Raw genomic sequence first — 20,928 nt, 5'->3', positions numbered from 1 at the left:
TGGCGTAGGTGGCGTGTGGGTGGAGGTGACATGTGGGGTGAGGTGGCATGTGGGGGGAGGTGGCGTGTGGGGTAGGTGGCGTGTGGGTGGAGTGGCGTGTGGGTGAGATGGCATGTAGATGGAGGTGGCATGTGGGGAGAGGTGACGTGTGGGAGCATGTGGCATATGGACTAGTTGGCGTGTTGAGGGAGCTGGCGTCTAGGGGGAGATAGCATGTGAGTGGAGGTGGTGTGTGGGGGGAGGTGAAGTGTGCGGGGACGTGGCTTGTGAGCGATGTGGCGTTTGGGGGAGGTGAGGTGTTGAGGAAGGTGGCGTGTGGGGTGACGTGGCGTGTGAGGGGAGTGGCGTGTTTTGGAGGTGTCGTATGGGGGGAGGTGGCATGTGGATTAGTTGGCGTGTTGGTGGAGCTGGCGTGTGGGGTGAGAGTTGACGTGTGGGGGGAGGTGGCGTGTGGGTGAGGTGGCGTATGAGGGGAAGAGGCATGTGGGGGAGTTGGTATATTGGGGCTGGTGGTGTGTGGGAAAGTTGGCGTGTGGGGGAGGTGGCTTGTGGAGGAGACGGATTGTGGGAGGTTGTCGTATGGGTGAGTTGGCATGTGCGGGTAGGTGGCGTGTGGGGGGAGATGACATGTGGGGTGAGGTGACGTGTGAGGGGAGGTGGCGTGTGGGGGGAGGTGACATGTGGGGTGAGGTGACATGTGGAGTAGGTGGCGTACGGGTGGAGGTGATGTTTGGGGTGAGGTGGCATGTGGAGTAGGTGGTGTGTTAGGGGAGGTGGCGTGTGAGGAAAGGTGGCGTGTGGGGGTAGGTGGCGTGTCAGGGGAGGTGGCGTGTTGGGGGAGGTGGCGTGTGCGGGGAGGTGGAGTGTGGGGTAGGTGGCGTGTGGGGTGAGGTTGCTTTTGGGGGGAAGTGGCTTGTGGGGGACGTGGTGTTTGGGGGAGGTGTTGTGTGGGGGAGGTGTCATGTGGAGTAGTTGTCGTGTTGGGGGATGTGGCAGGTATGGGGAGGTGACGTGTGAGGAGAGGTAGCGTGTGGGGTGAGAGGTGGCGTGTGGGGGGAGGTGACGTGTGAGGGGAGGTGGCGTATGGGGGAAGGTGGCGTGTGGGGTGAGGTGGCATGTGGGGGCAATTTGCATATGAGGGGAGGTGGCGTGTGGGGGAAGGTGACGTGTCGGATAGGTGGCGTGTGGAGGTAATTGGCATGTGGGGGGATGTGGCGTGTGGTGGGAGGTGGTGTGGGTGGGAAGAGGCGTGTGGGGGGAGGTGGCGTGTTGCGGAGGTGTCATGTGGGGGGGAGGTGGTGTGTGGGTGGAGGGGGGGTCTAAGGGGAGATGGCCTGTGGGTGGATGTGGCGTATGTGGGGAGGTGGCGTGTGGAGTAGGTGGCGTGTGGCGAGAGGTGGCTTGTGTGGAGGTGGCATGTGGAGGAGGTGGAGTTTGGGTAGGAGGCGTGGGTGAGATCGCGTGTGTGGGGAGGTGGCGTGTGTGGAGGTGGCATGTGGAGGAGGTGGAGTTTGGGTAGGAGGCGTGGGTGAGATCGCGTGTGTGGGGAGGTGGCGTGTGTGAGGAGGTGGCGTGTGGGGAAGGTGGCGTGGGGGGATGTGGCATGTGGAGTAGGTGGCGTGTTGGGGGATGTGGCATGTGAGGGAGGTGGCGTGTGTGAGGAGGTGTCATGTGGGGTAAATGGTGTGTGGGGGCAGGTGGTGTGTGGGGTAGTTTGCGTGTGGCGGAATGTGACATGTGAGGGTAGGTGGCGTTTGGGGGGAGGTGGTGTGTGGATGGAGGTGTCATGTGAGGGGACTTGGAGTGTGGGGTGGTGGGGTGTGGGTGAGATTGCGTGTGTGGGGAGGTGGCGTTTGGGTGGAGGTGGCGTGTGGGAGGAGATGGTGTTTGCGTGAGGTGGCGTGTGGGGCAAGGTGGTGTGTGGGGAAGTTGGCGTGTGGCGGAATGTGACATGTGGGGGAAGCTGGCATTTGGGGGAGGTGGCGTGTGGGGGCACGTGGCGTGTGGAGTAGGTGGCGTGTGGAGGGAGGTGGCGTCTGGGTGGAGATAGCGTGTGGGTGAAGGTGGCGTCTGAGGGGAGATGGCGTGTGGGGTGAGGTGGTGTTTGGGGGAGGTGGCGTGTGGGGGCACGTGGCTTGTGGAGTAGGTGGCATGTCAGGGGAGGTGGCTTGTGGGGGTGGTGGAGTGTGGGGGGAGGTGGCATGAAGGTTAGGTGGTGTGTGAGGGGTGTTGGCATGTGGAGGAGTTGGCGTGTGTGGGAAGGTGGCGTGTTGGGGATGTGGCGTGTGGGGGGATGTGGCATGTGGAGTAGGTGGCATGTTGGGGGAGGTAGCGTCTGGGTGAGGTGGCGTGTAGAGGGAGGTGACTTGTGAGGCGAGGTGACATGTGAGGGGAGGTGGCATGTGGAGGGAGGTGCCGTGTGGTGTAGGTGGCGTGTGAGGGCATATGGCGTGTGGGGGGAGGTGACGTGTGGGGGGAGGTGGAGTGTGGAGGAGGTGGCGTGTGGGGTGAGGTGGCGTGTGGTGTGATGTTGCGTGTGAGGGGAGGTGGCGTGTGGTGGGAGGTGGCGTTTGGGCGAAGGTGGCATGTGAGGGGACTTGGCGTGTGGGGAAGTGGTGTGTGGGTGAGATCGCGGGTGGGTGGAGGTGTCATGTGAGGGGACTTGGCGTGTGGGAGGTGGTGTGTCGGTGAGATCGCGTGTGCGGGGAGGTGGCGTGTGGGTGGAGGTGGCGTGTGGGAGGAGATGGTGTTTGGGGGAGGTGGCGTGTGGGGGCACATGGCGTGTGGTGTGGGGGGAGGTGGCGTGTGGGGGCACATGGCGTGTGGTGTGGGGGGAGGTGGCGTGTGGGGTAGGTGTTGTGTGGGGGGAGGTGGCGTGTGAGGGGAGGTGACGTGTGGAGGGAGGTGGTGGGAGGAGAGTTGGCATGTAGGGGAGGTGGTGTGTGGGAGCAGGTGGTGTTTGGGGTCTGTGGTGTGTGGCGTAGAGGGGGAGGTGGCGTGTGGGGGAGGTGGCGTGTGGGGGAGGTGGCGTGTAGGGGATGTGGCATTTGGGGGGAGGTGGCGTGTGTGGTAGGTGGCGTTTGGGGGGAGGTGATGTGTGAGGGGACGTGGCGTGTGGGGGGAGGTGGCGTGTGGGGGACGTGGCGTGTGGGCGACGTGGCGTGTGGGGTGAGATGGCGTGTGGGGGGAGTTGTCTAAATGACAACAGTGGCATGTAGACCAGTGTGGGCGATGCAGGGCCATGTGGCGGTGGGTTGTGGCTGGCGATGGAGATTGCTGACAAAGCCCATCTGCTCTGAGCCGGCGATTGGGACAAACATCAGAACATTCTGATCGATCAATAGGTCCTCCTACGGCTGCGGAGCCCTCGGGGCCCAGTCATGTGGAACACAGTGTGACTGCAGTCTGAGTGTCCGGTTGTGTGAAGCACTGCCGTGGCTTTGCCGGGTCACTCTTCTGTCCTTTGCATTTGTTCCAGGCTGGTACTGGGGGACATTTGGCATCTGGGTCGGGTTGGGCCTCCTTCTGACAGTATAGCACAGATGTTTTTAGGATCACTGTACAGTTACTAATAAGCCTGAATCCTTAGCAGAAAGTCAACTGGATTTTAGAATTAACTGGCCGTCCGTTTAATTGGAAAAATCATGGTGAATCCACATTGAGCAGGAACGAGCTTATCCTCGCCAGCTGATTATGTATAACACACGGTAATGAATTTACAGTGGATTCTGCTGCAGAAACCATTAGCAGTTTTCACTGAGCCTCAATTTCTTTTCCCTTTGATCTCTTGGCTGTGTGTGGGCAGGTGGGGGGGGAGGAAATGGGGCTGGGGGGGACTGAACAAGGGGTGAGGGATAACATGAGATGAGGACCTCCCAGTAAAAACATAATGAAGCCCATGGATTGAATTGGTTCCATTTTGAGTTCTTTCTGTAACCAGCACCAGCTGTCATGGCCAATACTAACGACGAATATGTCATTGAAGTGTAATGAGAATTAATGATCATTATATTTTGAATGATTATCACCCTAGTTTACCAGAACCAACACGACCAGTGCCATTGCAGGACGTCCTGGAGGATTATATGATTAAACTTGGTGGATAATGGGCACTTAGCAAACAGAAGCCGACTGCACACACCATGTGGGATGCTTTGCTTGGAGCCAGGGTAGCCACAGAATTATATTACCTAATAATTAATTAGCTAATAATCCATATTAGATTTTAAAAGGGAGTTTGATAAATACCCAAAAAGCAGAAATATAATAATAATAATCTTTGCATTTGATATAGTGCCTTATCATGTCTTCTAGACGTCTCAAATCCCTTCACAGAGTATACTGTAAAGTGGATTTACTGTATTTTGTGGATGAAACACAGCAGCCAATTGTGCACAGCAGTGTCCTACAGACAGTCATGGATTGAAGTGACCAATTTATTATTATTATTATTTTTTAAGGAGTTATTAGCCCCGGAAATGCAATCCGTCAATTGACTAACAACTGGGTTCCTACTTACTGCTTGGTAAACAGAGGCGTGTGGAATAAGGAAACTTGTCCAACATTTCGCCCTGCCGGGAATCAAATCCAGGTCTCTCGCTATATAAAAGGGAAATGGGAAATGGCAGGAGAATGGAGCGTAATGGTTAGAGCACTTGCCTCGCAAGTGAGAGGACTCAGGTTCGATTCCCAGGCAGGGCAAAACCTTAAGCAAGTTTCCTTCCTCAACACTCCTCTGTTTACCTACCATTAAGTAGCAATCGAGTTGTTCGTCGATTGGCGATTTGCTTTCTTACAGGTAATGATCCCTTCAAAATAAATAATAATAATTTGATCACTCATAAGAGCACGAGAACATAAGAATTTGCTAGGCAAAAGAAGACCAAGGTCCATCTCGTTTGCCTTCCACCATCCTGGCAGTCGCTTGACATGTTGTGTCCCAAACTATATCCTCGAGATATTATTTTCTAGCAGAAATTTATCTAATTTCAGGACTGACATCAATTCATGCCCTTCCACCTCCCTACCTCTCCAACTTGCTTATCCCGCATTCCACTACCCGCTGCCTCCGCTCGACTGGCTCCGACCTCCTGCTTGTCCCTCGTACTCTCTGTTCCACCATCAGTGGCCGCACTTTCAGCCACTACGTCCCAAAACTTTGGAACACTCTTCTTCTATTCCTCCGCCTTGTCCCCTCCTTCCCCATCTTCCAGGTCACGCCTGAGGACCTTCCTCTTCGACCGTGCTTATGGTCACCTCCCACTGGCTCAGCGACAAATCCACCAGAGTCAAGTGCTCTGGGTGCTACCCTGCATGAGGGATGCAGTGTAAATCTTATTGTTATTATAAATCGAGAGCTCTTTCAGAGAATCAGCACAGGCACCGTGGGGAATATTGTAGATTTCGATGGTTCTGGTTTTTGTAAGGAGTTCACTCTGTCGTCTCCTCAGTCCTTTCCTCCCAAATGTGATTGAGATTGGAAATTGCTCTCATTAATAATCACACTATGGATCTCCTATTCTGCTCCATTTGGATCAGCATCGGATAACCTCACTGCCAGTGCCACTTATTCTAAGTCTGCGCAAGAACTTTCCAAAGCTTCCAAATCTAGTTGTCAGTCACGAATTCTGAACTCCAAAACCAGCAACCCGTACTCTTGACTGTTTAGAAACTAGGAGAGACAAGGTTCCCAAATGCACAAAATGAAGTCTGCGTGTGTGTATGTGATGTGTGTGTATTTGTAGTGTTCAATAGACCTGGGCTTTGGAAAAATAATATTTTCAATTATAAATTATGGATTTATATGGACAGTACCACAGAAAAGCATGGAGGAAATTGAATTTTAAAGGATTTAAAGATTGACTGTTTATCCTCGTTATGCCCAATGCAGCCCAAACAGAAATTGGATTTGCCAGAATGGGGATTTGGTGCCAGTGGGTTTGATAACAAAAATGATGTGGTAGACTTTCAGAGATTGTTTAATATCAATGTTTCTAATTATCCTTCATTATACGGACCTGTCATGGTACAAAGCATTGAAATCAGAGTGAGTGCCTCCATACCTCTCTTATCCAACTGAAAGACATGATACTATTAACATTCCAGATATTTAGTCCTGTAACTCAATGGTTAGAGCACTTGCCTTGCAAGCAAGAGACCTGAATTCTATTCCCAGCAGGGTGAAATGTTGGCCAAGTTTCCTTACTCCACACGTTTCACATTTCACCCACAAAATATGCAGTGAATTCACTTTACAGTATATTCTGTGAAGCGCTTTGAGACGTCTCGAAGACGTGATAAGGCGTTATATCAAATGCAAGGATTATTATTATTATTATAAATGCATCCTCCTTGGAGACGATCATCCAGCTACCAGCAAGCCTACTCTCCTGTCCACTTTCTTTCAGATTGGTGACAAAATACATTAGCTGTGAGTCATCTCCAGCATTTAAACACTCCTTGGAGTGAGAACATACCTTAGGGAGATCATTAATATAACAAAGGAATAGCAATGGTCTTAATAGAAACCCTTGAGGCAATCTTTATACTGGGCTGAGATCAGACATGCAGCACTTTGATGTCTGTTTTTTTGTTATGAATGGAATGAGATAACATAGAACCTTGCACTGGATGTCCTGATTTTCTGGATCGGATTGGTTTTGATACATTAAATGAACATATTTGGAATGAGCGCATTAAATGAATATATGGTCGCTACAACTATATTCAAAGAATCATTAACTAAAATGCTTATTATGGGAACATTTTCTCAAAGGATCTGTTTCTACTGAGGCCTGGAATGACAGCTACTGGAGGGTGTTACCTGGATCCAAGTGTTGGGATTTCCGATCTCTGAGTTTGAAATATAATAATATAATAATAATAATCCTTGCATTTTATATAGCGCTTTTCACGTCGGGAGGACGTCCCAAAGCGCTTCACAGAACACACTGTAAAGTGAATTGACTGTATATTTGTGGGCGAACGCGGCAGCTGTTTGCGCAAAGCAATGTCCCACAAACAGTCATGGATTGAAAATGACCAATTTTATTATTGTTTTTGGTTTTGGAGGGATTATTATTAGGCTCTGTGTGGAGTAAGGAAACTTGTCTAAGGTTTGGCCCTGACCCCCCGGGGATTGAACTCAGGTCTCTCACTTGCAAAGCGAGTGCTCTAACCACTGAGCTACAGGACTCCAAATATGACCCAACAATCCAAATTGGTGTAACCAAATTTATTATTAAACAATAGTTAAAACACAAACAATTACGGAATGAAAGGCATATTCCAATTCAGAGGATCCTGAAACACTTGTGGGCAGTTCCTTGCAGCAACTTAATTTCCCATCTCTCTATGACTCCTTTGGCAACTGCCCAGAATACTAGCAAACCTCTATTTTATACCTAAACTGATCTCAGTTTGTTCTGCAAATGTAAAACATGGATTCAATGCTGTGATCAATCACAGCTCTTCTAGTCTGATTATTGACTTTTTTACCCCAATCCTGATTTGTCTTGTGTCTTCCCCCAAAGCCCCTCGGCTATCCTGTACCAGACACTTTCAGCTGGTTTAAGATAGTCCTATTGCCCTCTAATAACCCTAGCTTGTGACCACACTTTCAGCTATGCAAGCATATTCTAACATGAGTTTGTGACACACATTCGTACGTCCAGCACCTGGACCTCACCGTGATTGGCTGCAGAGAGGCCAGCAGCTGCTGCTTAAACTCCACACCTCCAACTGGGGAACCATCGTTCAGTTGGAAGGGACGTGGCCCGAGCTGCGGGCAATGTCTCACACATTTCATGCTGAGCTGTGCTGCACACCAGGAAGCTTCTGAGTACCTGCCATCCAACTTGTGAGGGTTCAAACCTGCGGAAGTCAAACGACCAACTAATCCTTGCATTTGATATAGCGCAACTAGTGACCATCCTCCTTGGTGGGAGGGGAGGGGTTGATTAGTGGGATTTGGGATTTCCTTGGAACTGAACTGGCTTGATGGTGACATGATTGGTAATCAAATGTTGGAATCTGTACCAGTCTCTAAGTCAGGCAGGTCCACAGTATTCCTGGGCACTGCTGATGACAGCACAGATAGGCTCTTTGGCAGTACTAGGAAGTAGGTTACATTTATAATAATAATCCTTGTGTTTGTTATATCACCTTATCACGTCTTTGATGCGTCTCAAAGCTCTTCACAGAATATAGTGAAGTGACTGCATACTTTGTGGGCAAAACACTGCAGCCAATTGCGCACCACAGTGTCCCACAAACAATCGTGGATTGATTGACCAAATTATTATTATTTTTAAAAAATGCAAAATCTGTTTTTTGAAGTGATTATTATCCCTGGAAAGGCAATCTGCCCATCAACTACCAACCCAGTTCCTACTTACTGCGAGGTAAACAGAGGCATGTGTGTGTGTGGAGTAAAGAAACCCAAAGTTTCACTCTGTTTGTTTTCAACATGGAAAACTCTCCAGAAAATGTTTCTAAAGCCCAAACATCTGAAATAGAATATGAAGGTGATTTGCATATAGTTTAAAATGGGATTTGTGCTGAAGGCAGCAGGTTCCTGGGTTAACTGGAATGATCAACGATATGTGAAAATGCCTGCAGCAGCAGCTATATGTGGTTGTAATGTTGGCAGATCAGAATATGTAAAATTGCAGCCTGGTTCACTGCAGCAACAAGAATCAAAGGCGAGATGGATCCGATTTCTTCCTGGCAGAAATATGTTGACACGTGCTTAACCCTTCCAGGAAGCACATGGGTGAAAAATGAGCCATGTGATATCAACGTTATCACATCTTACGTTTTTCATGCCCATAAGATTTTTGTTTTGCACAAACAAGTACAGACACAATTATTACAATGTGACTTCAGTCTCCACAAGTGGGGCAATTAAACCATAACAATTAGCCATTTAAAAAGGAAATTAGATAATAATAATAATAATAATATAATAATAATAATAAATACTAATAATAGAAAATGGCAAAGAAAGGGGATTACAACAATAATTACAACAACAAAATTACATGTGTAAAGCGCCTTTCACGTCGGGAGGACATCTCAAGGCGCTGGATAGACAGAGTTAAGGACCCAAGCTTGGGGTCAGGGTGGGGGAGGGCAGGGGGGTAAGCAGGGGGATCAAAAGCATAGTCGAAGAGGAGGATCTTGAGATGGATCTAGAAGCTGGCGATGGAAGAGCCGAGACGGAGGGACTGCGGGATGGAGTTCCAGAGGCTGGGGGCAGAATGGCGGAATGCCCGCCCACCAATAGTGGGGCAAGCAAGTGCGGGGGACATGAAGCAGGCTGGAGCCTGCTGAACAGAGGGAGCGAACAGGGTGGTAGCGGGTTAGGAGGTTGGAGAGGTAGGGGGGAGCAAGACCGAGGAGGGCTTTGAAGGCAAGGACCAGGATCTTGAACTGTATCCTTTGTGTGATGAAACCAGTGAAAGTTGGGCACGGATGGGGGTGATAGGGTCACGGAGTTTGGTGTGGGAGAGGACATGGGCTGCAGAGTTCTGGATGATCTACAGCCTGTGGAGGGAGGAGTTTGGGGCTGACAAGTAGTGAATTTGCAATTGTCAAGCCTGGATGTTATGAAGGCATGTGTGAGGGTCTCGGGGTCTGTGGTGTGAAACAGTGTTGGAGTTGGGCGATGTTGTGGAGGTGGGAGAAGGCAGAACGGGTCATGGCGCTAAAAGGATAGTTGAGGGTCAAACAAGACCCCAAGGTCTGGACTGGCTCAGTGAGGGGGAGTGAGCCCCATGGATGGTGATGCTGTCAGCGCCTGAGGTGAGGAGGTGCTGACAGGAGCCAATCAGGAGCCTCGGTCTTGTTGACATTCAACTGAAGAAAGTTCGCTCTCATCCAGGACTTGACGTCTGACAGACATTGTGTCAGGACAGCAGTGGGTCCTGGAGTCAAGGGTGGGATTAGACAATATAGCTGGTGTGGAGAGTTAATATAACACATGTAAAGGAGAAAAGGCTCCTGGATTGATATTTGTTTGACTTTAGAACAGAGAATTAACTTCAGAAAAACAATAATAATAATAATCCTGGCATTTGATATAGCGCTTTTCACATCTTCTCGACGTCTCAAAGCGCTTCACAGAATAGACTGTAAAGTGAATTGACTGTATATTTGTGGGCGAAACACGGCAGCCAATTGTGCACAGCAATGTCCCCACAAACAGTCGTGGATTGAAAATGACCAATTTATTATTGTTTTGTTTTGGAGGGATTATTATTAGGCTCTGTGTGGAGTAAGAAAACTTGCCCAAGGTTTCGCCCTGTGCCTGGAATTGAACTCAGGTCTCTCACTTGCAAAGCGAGTGCTCTAACCACTGAGCTGCAGGACTCCACAACAAAAGCAACAAAACTGGGAGGACAAGTTTGCAGGGCTATGGGGAGAGAGCGGGGGAGTGGGGTTGATCAGGGTTATGGGGAGAGCGCGGGGGTGTGGGGTTGATCAGGGCTATGGGGAGAGCGTGGGGGGAGTGGGGTTGATCAGGGCTATGGGGAGAGAGAGAGCAGGGAAGTGGGATTGATCAGGGCTATGGGGAGAGAGCGGGGGTGTGGGGTTGATCAGGGCTATGGGGAGAGCGCGGGGGGAGTGGGGTTGATCAGGGCTATGGGGAGAGTGGGGGAGTGGGGTTGATCAGGGCTATGGGGAGAGCGCGGGGGTGTGGGGTTGATCAGGGCTATGGGGAGAGCGCGGGGGGAGTGGGGTTGATCAGGGCTATGGGGAGAGTGGGGGAGTGGGGTTGATCAGGGCTATGGGGAGAGAGTGGGGGAGTGGGGTTGATCAGGGCTATGGGGAGAGAGTGGGGGAGTGGGGTTGATCAGGGCTATGGGGGGAGAGCGGGGGAGTGGGGTTGATTTGGAAGCTCTTTTGAAAGAGCAGCACAGACACGATGGGCCGAATGGCCTCCTTCTGTGCTGTACAATTCTATGATTCTATGACCTGGCAGGTGGGAATAACCAATCAACATAAAATAAAATTTTAAAAATGGTCAAAATAAAAAAATGGTTATTCACTATATGTCTCAAAGATATGATAAGGTGCTAAATCAAATGCAAGGATTATTAGTATTATTATGGTTCATGGAGAATTTATAATCTCTTGAATTATTAAGCGCTCTGGGATGCCCAGCGGGCTCTATATAAATGTAAGTTGTTTTTAAACAGAGGCTTTACAATAGTTACCCTCCAGTCTCCTTGCACAATTGTCCAATCCAAGGATGTTCAAAAACTTGTGGTCAGGGCATACACAATTTCCCACCTGATTTCCTTCAACATTTAACAGCTGCTGCCATTAAGCCCCAGTGATTTGTTCTCTTTGAGTTCCATTAGTTTCTTTAGCACCACTGCCTTTCCTTTAGCTCTCGCTTCTAATTGCTGCATATCCTCCTCTTGTAGCGTATTGGTTAGAGCACTCACCCTGATTCCCAGGCGGGGTGAAACTTTAGGCAGGTTTCCTTACTCCACACGCATCTGCTCAACTAGCAGTAAGTAGGAACTCGGTCATTAGTCAATTGCAGATTGATTTTTGGGGATAATAATCCCTTCAAAAGTAAATAAATCAGAAGAATTTGATCACTCAATCCACGACTGTTTCAGGGACACTGCTGTGGGAATTGGCTGTCGCATTTCACCAACAAAATATACAGTCAATGCACTTTATAGTACATTCTGTGAAGCGCTTTGAGACGTCTCAACGATATGAGGCACTATATCAAATGCAAGGATTATTATTACTATTGCAAGCTGCATATCTCAAAAAAATTATATTTGTATAGCACCTTTCACATCAGAAAGACGTTCCAAGGTACTGGACAATCAGTGTTTCAGACCCAAGTTGGGGGTCAGGATTGGGGAAGGTGGAGAACAGGAGGCGAAGGAGGGTGATCAAAGGCATGGTTGAAAAGGACGGTCTTGAGACAAGTCTTCAAGGAGGCAAGGGAGGGGACAAGGCGGAAGGATTGCAGGATAGAGTACCAGAGGGTGGGGGCAGAGTGGCTGAAGGCCTGCGCTCCATTAGTGAGGCAGGCAAAGTGGGAGACATGAAGCAGGCAGGAGCCCGCTGAGCAGAGGGAGCGAGCAGGCAGATAGGGGGTTAGGAGGTCACAGAAGTAGGGGATGAGCGAGGCCATGGAGGGCTTTGAAGATGAGGATCAGGATTTTGAACTGTATCCTCTGTGTGATGGGAACCTAGTAGAGTCAGGCAAGGATGGGGGCAATAGGGTCAAGGTGTCTGGTCCGGGAGAGGACACGGGCTGCAGAGTTCTGGATGATCTGCAGCCTGCGGAGGGAGGAGTTGGGGGCTGACAAGCAGTGAGTTTGCATAGTCAAGCCTCAATATTATGAATACTTGTATGAGGGTCTCCCGGCCTGCGGTGTGAGACAGTGGGGAGCCGGGCAATGTTGCAGAGGTGGGGGGAAGGCAGAGGCAGCTGAGCGGAGCCCCACAACTTTGGTTTTGAGGAAGTCCAGCATCACTAAGCAGTTGGCATTGGAGGAGAGGATGGACAAGGTGTGAGAGGGTGGGCAGAGGAGCCGGTTGGTGAAGGAAAAGAGGATCCTGGGGTTGTTCTTGGCCCCCAAGATTGTCTTGGGGTAGAAGGACGATTTAGCGGAAGCGAGTGCAGAGTGGTAAGTTTTGCTAAGGTTCAGCCAAATCTGCCAATGGACTGTTAGATTAGATTTGAGCCAGTTGCGTTCAGTGGCACTCACCTGTGCCTTGCCGGAATGATGGTGGCTGGTACCATGATGGAAGATGTAGCCAGGTGGTGTAGACTCTGTCAGGGGAATGGTGCTGCCTGGAGTGACCCAGGTTTCTCACTACCACTTCTGTAAAAGCTGAGGTGAAATACTCATCAGTTATCTCTGCCAGACCTTCACTTTCTATAACTAGATTTCCCTTTTCAGTTCTAATTGGCTCTACCTTTGCTTTAACTAATCTTTTACTTTTTATGTGTAAATCAGGGAGCATGAACGTAAGCTAGCCAGTAGTGGATCTAGCAGGGAGTTTAGGAGGAACATCTTCACATAGATGGTGTGAAAATGTGTCGGAAGCTGTACATATTAAAAAGCACCAACATATTAATGAGGAAACTTGATATATATGTTATAGTAAAATTGTGAAACCAGGGATTTCATGAAATTACTGTTTCATTCGGCAACTTCATGATATTTCTAAATTACTTTGGGATTCCATGAAAAGGCTGAAATTAAGAGGCAGAAATTTCATGAAATTACAAAGTGATCATTTCATCATTCATCAACAAATAAATAACACATTATGAAAATCGTTATTTTATTCACCATAAAACATGTGACATTTCATTCACTGATGAAGAATTTCACTCAAAAAATGTACTGAATTTACTGAAGAAACGCATTGGATTTGTCATGTCTACATGAATCATTTAAACTGGTTCTGTAAAAAATAGCGTATTATAGTCATATGTTTATTTGTTAGCAGAAGTGAGGCTTCCATGACACTGAGAGTTACATTTTAGCTTTGCTTTGAAGCATTTACAATGATCGGTCCGACATTTCTTTTGACCGCTGTAATTACACTTTGTAAAGCCACAAACAGCTTCATGGAGATACATTGACTTCTCCTGGTTGATGAAGGTCTCTTAACAAACGTTGTAGGCAGAGGTCAAATCGACTCCGCTTCACCATCCCCTCCACCTGGGCTACTGATGCCATGTGTGCAGCAGCTCTCTGCTTGTTGAGTTGGGCCGTGCGATCTTCCAGTGCCTCTGAAATAGGAGTCAGTACAGGGGGAGTCATTGGGCATCTGTATCGTCAAGGACATGGAGACTCCGGGGCTGAGCTGCGGCACCGAAGGCTGGAGAAACACATGCACTAGTCAGGGGCTGTTGTCAGCTCGTACTTCCAGCACATTATCAACGAGAACAGCCAGGAGATCGAGCTCACTTTCCAATGTAGAAATCATTGCTGTTGGCAGCAATGAAGACGTTAGGCCAACACGAGCCTCATTGCCAAACCTGGAAACATAAGGCGAGCAATTTATTCCTGAATGGTGAGCCGAGTTCTTCCAGAACTGCACAAATACAATGCTGACTGTCCAATCCTCTGTGTTGTTTAATCTGATAGCCTGACAGGCTACTAACATATCCTTGAAGTCACTGTTGGCTCATTTAACAGAACATTGACATTGTGAGTGTCGAGACTTGCCATGAGTTAAAGTCAGGTTTGACCACATCTGCTTTAGCTCAGTGATGATCTGGATGTAAATTCGGAACCATCTTCACTCTGGAGAATGGCAGGTACTGTATATCTCTATGTAACATAACCCAACAGGAAGACGCTCACCCACAATAACAAAAGGAAGAGGAAACGCAGCCTTGCTGTATTATGGGGGCCAGAAAGTGCAATGGGAAAGTTCATCAGGCAACAAACAGTTCATCTTAACATTAGATCCAGCAAACACAATAAGTGAGTCTTAGAAAATCCAAATAAGAGACACTCGCTCGAATGGATTATATTGGTTCTTTAATACTCAGAATCCCAACGGGTTAATACACTCGGTTAATTGCCCGCAGGCACGGCCATCTTCCCAACTATCTACTAGTTACAATCGTACCGGACACATAATTTCTGCGAGTACCACGGCCACTGTCCCAACTATATACCAGTTACGGTCGTACCGGACTCCTAATTTCTTCGAGTACCACGGCCACCGTCCCAACTATTTACTAGTTACGGTCGTACCGGACTCATAAACACGTCAACTGCCGAGTGTATTAATTCAGAGTATCCTACCGAATCCCAAATTGTTAGAATATAAAATCAGCCAAATCTGTAAGGAAATAACGCTAATTCCTTTAACCAGATATCTGACTGTTTTATTATTATTCGTTCTTAATTCCCCAATATCCCGATGGGTCAGACCAAAGGCCGATACAATCAATAGATCTTATAACAGAACAATACCACCATAGGTATCTCGAGTTCAACACTGTGTCTTTCCAGCACACAAGCTTGATTCTTCATGCTTTCAGTCTTCTTGCTTACAGCTTTCAATCTTCCATCCGATATCCTCAGTCTCAGTGTTTCTAGCTCTCAGTCTTCCATCTCCCATATCCTTGTCTCTGCGGCCCGGGATGGCCCCATCTACCGTATCCTTGTCTTCGCGACCCGGGACGGCCCTGCTCACAAAGTTAAAGGAACTCTTATACCGATGTTCGTCCAATCATGGTGCGGACATTAGATCACCTGCTGAAATCATGCTGGGTTCACGTGAACACCTCATGGGGTGTTCATGCCTCACACACATACACATTGTCCTGAAGACCCCTGTTATCTGATCTAATTGTCTAAGATAGAGGATTGATCAGTTTAGGGCTGTATCTGGTGCTCATTATTTTGTGGTGTGGGATCATTAGTACATTCCTTTTAAGTGACTGGTTATTTCTTATCAGTATCCCGGGATGGTACCCAGGTCCTCTAGTTTAAGTAACTTGCTCATTAGTTACTATTCTTGAGGGTTGCCTTCTATCGCTCTTGAGTGTTAATCATAAGTGTCAGTCCAGTTGTCCCCCACACTTAACTTAAAAGTTAACCCGTTCGCAATATCTATTATGATTCTAACATTACACAAAAAGTGTAAATTCTAACATGAGGTTGTGACTTTCACATGTTTAGCATTGTGATGATGCCCCCCAGGTCTAAGTGCTCCAGTACACTACCCCACTATTGAACTATATAAATGCAAGTTGTTGTTGTCTGGCCTTATTGTTCCTTTTAAATCGGAGGAATAGCGGAAGACGGCTGTGACCTGGAAGCAACTCAGATTGTTGATTCAACAGAAAATGTGACGAGCTAGGAACAGGCCACTGCTGGAAGCCTGATCTTTAACCAGGAGAAGGGAGGGGCTATCTCCAGGAATTACTTCCAGGTCTCCCCCTTTGCTTTATTTCTCCTGATAGCACCACAACAAGAGCGGTTACTCACTCAAGCTCACAAACAGACAGTCCATCGCACTACAGGTTGCCCACTCTAGCATTGTAGGAGCACTAGACTATTAGCATTGTATAGCACAGGAAGAGGCTATTTGACCCATTGAGTCTGCACCTCAGTTAGCCTCAGTGTTTGAAATAGGCTGCCAATCAACCAAGATTCCTACTAATAAGGAGCTCACTGAAACGTCCAAGTCAAAATGTGTTGACATCTTGTGAGGACAGGGTTGGGTACATATGTGAATTACCCCAGCTGGAACAGTGCATTAAAATGCTGTCTTTCCATCCACCTCTCCCCGTGCTTCACCAAATGGAATGCTCTGCCACCGATTAGTCCTAACTAGAAACTGATCAAACTGGTTCTTACAATGAGTTACAACATGTCCAGTTAGAATTAATGATTGTTCGCCCACAGAATACACACAGTCGAAACTACTTTACAGTATATCCTGTGAAGCGCTTTGAGGTGTCCCCATGATGTGATAAGGCGCAAAGATTATCAATGCAAAGATTATGTCTACAATGACTGCAGGATTCAGGAAGTAGGTAGCCCTGTAGCTGATCCCATTGTGGTTACACTGGGCCTCGGGCCAGAAATAACATTATGTTTGACAAGAGGATCACATTTAGTCTTAAATAAGCATCAGCTGTGACTGCAATGCCCCAAATGGCTGACACTTCTGGTCATCCTGTTCCAAGCTTTCCTATTTAATAGCAGTAAAACCAAGTCTCACAATAGGAATACCAGTGTTCTAGATGGCAAATGAATTACGTCACTAGGCATTAATAGACCAAGAGTCAGAAAGCCAAGAATCAAACCCATTGCATCTTGGTCTATTGCCCTCAGATGTGGCACATCTCATAGTGTTCAGCTTCAATTCATGATCTTACTCCTGTAACTGTAAAATGTACCCGTTGTGGTTTGGAAGCAAAATCCCTGCATTTAACATATATTTTTGTAAAACATGACATGACTTTGAAGCATTTTCTGGTAAATTCAACAATTTAATTAGAAATCACTCTATCAGCAGTGATTTCCCACAATAACTATTTCATGCCTCAGCTCATGTTCGGTACAGGGGAAGAGGAGGTTGGGCAGCTACAGTAACCTTATGATCTCGCCAATATTTATTTATGGAACTTGCCAACTCTAGGCCTGCCATTGTACACTTTGTCCTCCCGGGGCTACATATCATCAAAGGTAATACAGGAGTTGCAAGACTGCGATGGGCAATGATTATTGACAAGTATGTATATTATCTGAGCTGTCGAAAATTCAGCGAGAGCAAGTTTGTGAGCAATTTATTCTAACTAAGAGGATAATATGTGCACAGGGAACAATGGCAACAACAACTTGTATTTACATAGTGCTCTTCACACAGGGTAGTGTCCGAGAGGGCTTGGGAGTAGCGGAGTATGACCCCAAGCCAGAGGGAGGGGAGGAGGAAGGTGACCGTAAGCACCATCAAAAACATAGGTCTTTATGCGGGATTTGAAAGTGGGGAGAGATGGGACAAGGCAGATGGAGTGAGTTCCAGAGTTTCGGGGGTTAGTGGCATGAAGGCATGGCCACTGATATTGGAATGGAGGGGGCGAGGGTCAAACAGGAGGCCAGAGCCAGCTGAGCGGAGGCAGCGGGTGGTGCAGTGGGTGGGTAATCAAATCGAATAAGTAGGGAGGTGTGAGGGCATGAGGGATTTGAAAATGAGTAAGAAGATCTTGAAGTCAATCCATTCAGTAATTGGAAGCCAATGGAGTCTTGACTGGGGTGATGGAGGTATGGAGTTTTGTGTTGGTGTGAAACTGGGCGTCGGAGTTCTGAATTAGTTGAATTTTGTCTATGGTGGAGCTGTGGAGATCAGTGAGGAGGGCATTGGAATACAACAACAACAACAAGATTCCATTTATAGAGCGCCTTTCACGTCGGGAGGACGTCCCAAGGCGCTGAATAGTCCAGCTGGGAAATGTTGAACGTGTGGATGAGGGTTCGGCTGCTTCTGTTGTGAGGTATGGAAAAGACAATGTGAGGAGGTGGAAAAAAGTGAAATGGATGTAGGGTAGAAGGATAGTAGGGGATCCAACCTCACGCCTAAGTTCCACGCGGGTTTGGAGAGTCTGAGGGAGAGCCCGGGGAAGTTGAGGAGTTCAGACGCGCAGGAATGAAGACATTGACGGGAGCCAAAAAGTATGGCTTCCATCTTGCCGACATTCAAATATATATATTTGAATATATATATATTCACTTTACAGTGTGTTCTGTGAAGCGCTTTGGGACGTCCTCCCGACGTGAAAAGCGCTATATCAGATGCAAGGATTATTATTAAGGATTATTATTCAGCTGCAGGAAATTTGTGCATTATCTAGGCCTTGATGTCCGTCAAACAAGCTGGCAGGATATCAGTGGACTCGGACTCACAGCTGGAGGAGAAGCAGGTTTGTGTGTCATCTGCATATGTGGAAGTTGACCCCATGTCTGCGGATGTCCTCGCCAAGAGGGAGAATGTAGATAAGGAAAAGAAGGGGGCCAAGGATGGAACCTTGAGAGTGGCCGGGTGGGGGTGGGATTTGCTGAGATGTATAGTTAAAGTAGGAATTGAACCAGGGAGTGTGGTTCCACTAAACTAGAGGGAAGATAGGCAGTGGGGAGGATGGTGTGATCAACTGTGTCGAACGCAGCAGAAAGGTCCAGAAGACCGAGGAGGCAGAGAGAGCCCTGGTCACAGAGAGGGAGGACCTTATTTGTTACTTTGACAAGCTGCCTTTGTGCTGTGGGCATGGCGGAAACTAGACTGGATGGGTTCAAGTAGGGAGTGGAGGGAGAGGTGTGAGCAATGTTGATTTGCACAAGGAGCGATATCTTTTTTCCCAAATCACCATTTTCATTAACGAGTGTGAGGTACCAGCTTAAAAGCTATCGTTCCCCGTGCAAATCAACATGCTCACACCTCTCCTTCCACTCCCTAATTAAACCTGGAACACTTTGTAGCACTCTTGTCTGTCAGAAGATTGTAGTTCAAGACCCACATCGGAACTTTGAACTCATACAGTCTAGGTTGCCTCAATGCACAGCTGGGAGCTGTATTGTTGTAGGTGCTGTTCTTTGGATGAAACTTTAAACCCAGATCCTGTCTGCATGTTCAAGTGAGCGTTTATATTTCAGGACACTATTCGAAAAGAGAGGGGAGCTTCCTCTGGCCAACAATCCCCCAAATATAATTGGTTATTCACTTTATGACTGTATGCTCCTTGGAGGGGTGGGTAAGTGGGGTCTTCTTGGAGCTGAACTCCAAGGTAACATGCCTGGCAATGGAATGTCAGAATCAAGCCAGTTGATCGAGCAATCGAGCCACCTTGGTAGTCCGGCTCCTGAGCCAGGCGGGTTCGTCGTATTCTAGAGCACTGCAGATTACAGCACAGCCCAGCCTGGCTCATTTTCAGGACCTGGAAAGGCAGACCAGTCACTTCGGCAAGAAGTCATCCCACTCAGATCCTGTTAACCCTGCAGCCAAAGTCCTACCGTGGTGGTCCCAGCTGGACAAGACGTGGGAAAGCTTGCCATACCAGCGTTATCAATGCAAGCTATGCAATTTTATCTGGTTAGACTTCAGCAGTTACCCCAATGCACATTCTTGGGTCCCCAAGCCTTGGCTCTTGCCAACCTGCGCCTAATACTTTCCGGATCTAGGTAAGCAGAATGCGTCTATCCAGGGAGAGAGAGTGCGCATTCCATTCCAACAATCTATCTCTGGGATTTCCATGTGTAGTTGGCATGCATGGAAATCTCAGCTTGGAAATCTAAGCATGGTGATGGGTTCCCACATGTGTCAGACACCCGGTTGACCAGAAAAAAACTTCATGACTCTTTGTGGGATGTCACGGTATGCAATTGACTTCATTCACAAGACACCCAGTCACTAGACTTCACAGTGAATCGTCTTACAGTGATTGTGAGACATCCTCCTGATGTGAAAGCTGCTGTACCAAATATAAGATTATCATTGTTTTATTATTACAGCCTCACCATGCAGCATGAGGCTCCAACCTCTCCCAATTCTTATCTGTTGTCCTGAAGACAGACCAGTGTTATCTTCTCTCTGGAACACTGTCCTAATATTGATTCTGCATGATTGAGTGCAGACGGTAAGTATTAGCAGGTTATGCAAAACAGGAGGGGAGGGGAGGATGGTATAACAGCCCCATTCCAACCTGACCTGATACTTTGCAACTGAATTCACCAGATCTCTCATCTGGCCAACAGCATTGAGGCCAATTATCCTGACCAAACTGCAACTCCTCCCTGAAATCTGTGGGCATTCCAAAAAGGACATAATAAATGAAGACCAAGGCCATTCACCACAGGAAAGGCATTGCTGCTGATTCCAGCTTACACAACAATAAATATTCAACAATGATTTTCAGTAAAACTGAAGAGGCAGGTGTGCCTCCTTGCAGGAGAACCAGAATGCGAACTCTCACATCAGACCAGCCCTGCTCACTTACCCTCATCAATCAAGGCAGAAATAGTATCCATTACTAATTACTATTTCAATAAGAGTTGCTATACTTGTAAATACTTCAGCTTCTATTTTAATGTGATCTATAATCAGTGCGAATGCACTTAAACATCATTAGGGGAACTTTATGGATGGAAAAAGGAAACAGAGTAAGGGAGGAGAATCCATTTATTGTATGTTTTCACATCTTCACACCTTTAACCTTTGCCCTTTTTGAAAAAATGTTGATATGCATAATTATCTCTATATAAAGCCCTTTAACTGTCATGAATAAGAATATCAACAAAGTTGTTTGGCAAAGTGTCATTGTCGGAGTTCACATCTCTCTGCTGCACACTATAACCCGATTAGCCGTCTCATTAACTGCCAACCTCCAGGTTACTATGTGAGCCAATTAAAGCGATGTTC

Source organism: Callorhinchus milii, unplaced genomic scaffold (genome assembly GCF_018977255.1).
Source record: "Callorhinchus milii isolate IMCB2004 unplaced genomic scaffold, IMCB_Cmil_1.0 Scaffold10, whole genome shotgun sequence".
NCBI classification, from domain to species: domain Eukaryota; kingdom Metazoa; phylum Chordata; class Chondrichthyes; order Chimaeriformes; family Callorhinchidae; genus Callorhinchus; species Callorhinchus milii.
The sequence above is the reverse complement of the archived record's forward strand: the minus strand, read 5'-3'. Positions refer to the sequence as shown.